Source organism: Leucoraja erinacea, chromosome 10 (genome assembly GCF_028641065.1).
Source record: "Leucoraja erinacea ecotype New England chromosome 10, Leri_hhj_1, whole genome shotgun sequence".
NCBI lineage: Eukaryota > Metazoa > Chordata > Chondrichthyes > Rajiformes > Rajidae > Leucoraja > Leucoraja erinaceus.
The window spans coordinates 27589099-27595098 of NC_073386.1; positions in this window are offsets into that span (position 1 = coordinate 27589099).

Genomic DNA, 6000 nt, shown 5'->3' on the forward strand with positions numbered 1-6000 from the left:
TTCTTTAATTGTCATTGGGTTAAATATTCAGTCAACAATAGTTTGGGTTTATTTTCACCAGAAGGACTGAAGCAGTTAAATAATTCAGCAAATCACTAACTTCTTATGAACAGTAAAATATCCAATAAATATTGGTCCACTAACAATACGTAGATTTCATGGGGGAATAAAAGGAAACTTATCCAACTTTTATTTAATGTATCTAAACTAATTAATTCAACCAATTCAGTTGAAAGTGAGTGGGATTCACTTTCTCACCAATCTCTAAAGTTTTTTTTCTTGACATATTTATTAGATTTATTATTCTTTATTATTTTATTGTTTTTTTAGTTTATAAGCTCAAGATTTTGTCTTCCCCAGGTGTAACTAGCTGCCCAGAAATTATCCTCATAAGATACACAAAAATGCTGGAGAAACTCAGCGAGTGCTGCAGCATCTATGGAGTTTTTTGTTTTGAATAAAAAATGGGAAAATGGCAATTTCTTGGCCTTTTTGTGTCACTCCACTTAATATGAGGAAATTTGGACTAATTTGCGCCAGGAGTGAATATAACTGGGAACCATGATAATTAGTTCTTCATAGAAACATAGAAATTAGGTGCAGGAGTAGACCATTCGGCCCTTCGAGCCTGCACCGCCATTCAATATGATCATGGCTGATCATCCAACTCAGTATCCCATGCCTGCCTTCTCTCCATGCCCCCTGATCCCCTTAGCCACATCTAACTCCCTCTTAAATATAGCCAATGAACTGGCCTCAACTACCCTCTGTGGCAGAGAGTTCCAGAGATTCACCACTCTCTGTGTGAAAAAAGTTCTTCGCATCTCGGTTTTAAAGGATTTCCCCCTTATCCTTAAGCTGTGACCCCTTGTCCTAGACTTACCCTAACATCGGGAACAATCTTCCTGCATCTAGCCTGTCCAACCCCTTAAGAATTTTGTAAGTTTCTATAAGATCCCCTCTCAATCTCCTAAATTCTAGAGAGTATAAACCAAGTCTATCCAGTCTTTCTTCATAAGACAGTCCTGACATCCCAGGAATCAGTCTGGTGAACCGTCTCTGCACTCCCTCTATGGCAATAATGTCCTTCCTCAGATTTGGAGACCAAAACTGTACGCAATACTCCAGGTGTGGTCTCACCAAGACCCTGTACAACTGCAGTAGAACCTCCCTGCTCCTATACTCAAATCCTTTTGCAATGAAAGCTAACATACCATTCGCTTTCTTTACTGCCTGCTGCACCTGCATGCCTACCTTCAATGACTGGTGTACCATGACACCCAGGTCTCGCTGCATCTCCCCCTTTCCCAATCGGCCACCATTTAGATAATAGTCTGCTTTCCCCGTTTTTGCCACCAAAATGGATAACCTCACATTTATCCACATTATACTGCATCTGCCAAACATTTGCCCACTCACCCAGCCTATCCAAGTCACCTTGCAGTCTCCTAGCATCCTCCTCACAGCTAACACTGCCCCCCAGCTTAGTGTCATCCGCAAACTTGGAGATATTTCCTTCAATTCCCTCATCCAGATCATTAATATATATTGTAAATCGCTGGGGTCCCAGTACTGAGCCTTGCGGTACCCCACTAGTCACTGCGTGCCATTGTGAAAAGGACCCGTTTACTCCTACTCTTTGCTTCCTGTTTGCCAGCCAGTTCTCTATCCACATCAATACTGAACCCCCAATGCCGTGTGCTTTAAGTTTGTATACTAATCTCTTATGTGGGACCTTGTCCAAAGCCTTCTGGAAGTCCAGATGCACCACATCCACTGATTCTCCCCTATCCACGCTACTAGTTACATCCTCGAAAAATTCTATAAGATTCGTCAGACATGATTTATCTTCCGTAAATCCATGCTGACTTTGTCCAATGATTTCACCACTTTCCAAATGTGCTGCTATCCCATCTTTAATAACCGACTCTAGCAGTTTCCCCACTACCGATGTTAGACTAACTGGTCTGTAATTCCCCATTTTCTCTCTCCCTCCCTTCTTAAAAAGTGGGGTTACCTTTGCTACCCGCCAATCCTCAGGAACTACTCCAGAATCTAAAGAGTTTTGAAAGATTATTACTAATTTTGAAAGATTATTACTAGTACAGTACAGCACTGCACAGTACAGTACAGTACAGTACAGCACTGCACCAGTGGCCCTATCAAGTAGGTCCCTTACCTACCTCTCATTCATTAGGCCCACTGGACTGATCCCCATCTTCCTACAATGTCATGACCCTGTGATTTTTCCTGGAGCCATCCTTTAGTCTCCTGACACCATGATCAGTTGAGATCTTAAGTGTAAGTGTAGTGCTCTTCTTTGTTAAGATCATTAATCTGATTAATTTCTCTCCATTTCCCGACTCAAAGCCTAACCCCCCCCTCCATCAGCTCAAGGAAGATATCTACAGTCCTCATTCCATCAGATGAAACACATCGCCACAACTTCCGGACCTGCGGAACAAGATTCTGATCCATCTTCACCCTATCATCACAATGGAGAAGGGCTACAATGCCTCTCTGGCTCCAAACCCAGACCCTGCCTCCACCTACTCAGCACAGGGCTCCCATTCCTCTTTCCCAACCCCGGCCACAGTCTAGGCACTATCAGTTCCATAGCCACCAATTGTGTCAACAAACATCGCCCCAAACCACTCGCTCGTGCTTTATCTCTCTCACTCTTCATTTTGCTCTCGCACTCTCGCACTTTCTCTCTCTCTCTCACACTTTCCCACATCCTCTCTCTTACTGTCTCATGCTCTCTCTCACTTGCTCTCTCTCCCTCATGCTCTCGTGATCGTACTCTCTTGCTCTCACTTGCGCTCTCATTCACTCACTCTCTCACTCTCCTATTCCTTCGCTCTCCATATCTCTCATTCTCTCTCGAACAGTCTCGCTTTTTCTTGACTGCTCACTCTGTCACTCTCACCCTCTCTCACTCTCACTCTCTTTCACTCACTCTCTCACATGAGCTCTCTTACTCTCACTCTTACCATCACTCTCCCTCGCTCGCTCCCTCTCGCTGTCTCTCTCACCCTCTCTCTTGTTCTCATTTGCTCACTCGCTCTCTCTATCACTTTATTACATACTTTCTATTGCTTGCTCTCCTTCTTGCTTCCTCTCTCTTGTTTCCTCTATCTCTCTCTCCTCTCTCTCAAAGGAGCAAAGAGGTCCTTCTGCAGTTGTACAGAGCCCTAATGAGACCACACCTGGAGTATTGTGTGCAGTTTTGGTCCCCTAATTTGAGGAAGGACATTTTTGCTATTGAGGGAGTGCAGCGTAGGTTTACAAGGTTAATTCCCGGGATGACGAGACTGTCATATGCTGATAGAATGGAGCAGCTGGGCTTGTACACTCTGGAGTTTAGAAGGATGAGAGGATATCTCTTTGAAACATATAAGATTGTTAAGGGTTTGGAAATGCTAGAGGCAGGAAACATGTTCCCGATGTTGGGGGGGTCCAAAACAAGGGGCCACAGTTTAAGAATAAGGAGTAAGCCATTTAGAACGGAGACGAGGAAACACTTTTTCTCACAGAGAGTGGTGAGTCTGTGGAATTCTCTGCCTCAGAGGGCGGTGGAGGCGGGTTCTCTGGATGCTTTCAAGAGAGAGCTAGATAGGGCTCTTAAAAATAGCAGAGTCAGGGGATATGAGGAGAAGGCAGGAACGGGGTACTGATGGGGGATGATCAGCCATGATCACATTGAATGGCGGTGCTGGCTCAAAGGTCCGAATGGCCTACTCCTGCACCTATTGTCTATTGTCTATTTCAAAACAAAATATTTAAGTTCAACACACTGACTCTTTAGGTGTTTAATTTTCTCATGAAATGTTTAATTATTGCAGGGAATAGAGGGATATGGATCATGAGTAGGCAGATGAGATCAGTTTAACTAGGCATCATATTTGGCACAAGCATTGTGGGCCAAAGGTCCCGTGCCTGTGCTGTACTGTTCTATGTTCTATAAATCTTAGCTTCATCATTTTCAAGACCTTATTCTCAGTCATCGCGAGCACGTATTCTCATACTTGGCCTTTGTTCAATATTTTTAAGCTGTTACCTTTCACTGTCTTAATTGTTTTCATCATCTATGAGAACAGGCATTTAATTCTCCTTTTGAACCTAATTTGGTTAACCCTGGTGGTCCAGGTGCCTTATATTTAACTTACTGCCCCTTTAAAGGTAAAGGGGAATAAAATTGGTGAGGATGTAAAATGAGGAATTTTACTCATTCTTTGCATGCATGCTGGAGGAACATTGGGACTGCTTTTATTGGGGTGAGAAATCCATGAAGCTTGTGGTCTAGCTTTGTATATCTAAGTTATTTATCAGCATTAACATATAATGTGGTAGATTTTACAAAATACTATCTTTCTGTGAGACAGATCAACAATTTTACCACACATGGTTAGAACCCAAACAATATGATCTTGAATCTTCACACATAGTCCAAAGGTACTTCCTGACATACCAATGCAATCAATTTGGAATCATACCTCATATCAAAATATTGTCTGCTTTGCGGTAATTGTAGAAATGTCAAATGCCTCTATTCTGAGCATGGTTGCCTCACTCCTATTTGATTGCAGTTCGTGGCAACTGAATTTAATTTGCCACTGTGTATCATCTGTGAAAAGGACTCTCCCTGGCTTTTATCTCCAGCATCTCCCAAACCAGTGACTTCCACATCAAGAAGGACAAACGTTTCAGGTGTGTGAGATCACTACCACCTGAAGGTTTCCCTCAAAGGAGCTCACTATCCTGACTTAACAATATATCACAGTCCTTTGCATTGCTGGCTCTGTAGCCTACAACTCTCTACCAAACATCCCTGTGGAAGTACCTGCAATGGAAAAAAACTGCAGCCCTGAAAGAAGGCAGTTCACGTAATTCCAGCTATTGGAAGAGCAGTTCGGAATGGAATAAATCCTGGCCTTGAAGGTGATGCCAAGTCCCTGAAAAATTAATAATTAAAAATTCATGTGGGTAGGTAGACCAGAGGTAGATCAACATACTGTTGAGTCATTTTAGCCTTCACAAATAATACCATTCACAGCATTGGTTGTGCAAACTTTGACAATGCAGGAAATAATGTAAAATGCTCTGTCCTTTAATTATTAAATATTCCTTTTAAAACATTTCTTTACGACACTGGTTGAACAAAATGTCCTACATCATAAAAAAAAAACCTTCTAAAAGCTAATTAATTTATTTTTGACCAAATATATTATTTTGGAAACACAGTTCCGGGTACGTAGTAAAATAAATTAAATTTTCACAGCTACCCAAAACCTCCGTGCTTTATAACAATTTTGCTCAACATGTCAACATGATTCCAGCATGACAAGAACAGTGACTGCCAATCACCACCCCCCCCCCCCCCCCGGACACTCTTTTTTTTTTTATTCAAATCGTTTGCTATGTCGCTCTTCAAGGGAGATGCTAAATGCCTTTCGTTGTCTCTGTACTGTACACTGACAATGACAATTAAAATTGAATCTGAATCTGAATCTGAATCTGAGATGGTGGAGGCCATTATCAATTATCAGGTACTTTCATTAATCACTGTATTAATCATTACAGTGCAAATGTGATCAAGATTCAAAGATCCTTTGCAATAAGTCAACATCTGGAATCGTGTACTAATGAGTTTTGTTCCATAGATTCATTGATTCAGTTATTATCTGATGACCATTATATTTTCAGAAGGAATGCTAGGATTGCTAATAGTCAAGCAATTGGAGAAATAGATTTGCTGACATATGTCTTTCTTTTTATCTATTTGACATAGATGATGATGGGCTTAGGTGATTTGATATGACTACAATAAAATAATTACACTTGTGAAAAGCATTTTATTTTGCAAACAATATGTTTACTTACTAGTAACATCCTTGGCCCACCAATCCATAATTGATATTAGGTGAAAGAAATTTGATTAAAGCTATAGGCAGGAGATCAAGAGAGTCAAGAGTTTTTTGTAATATGGCCAGAAATAGA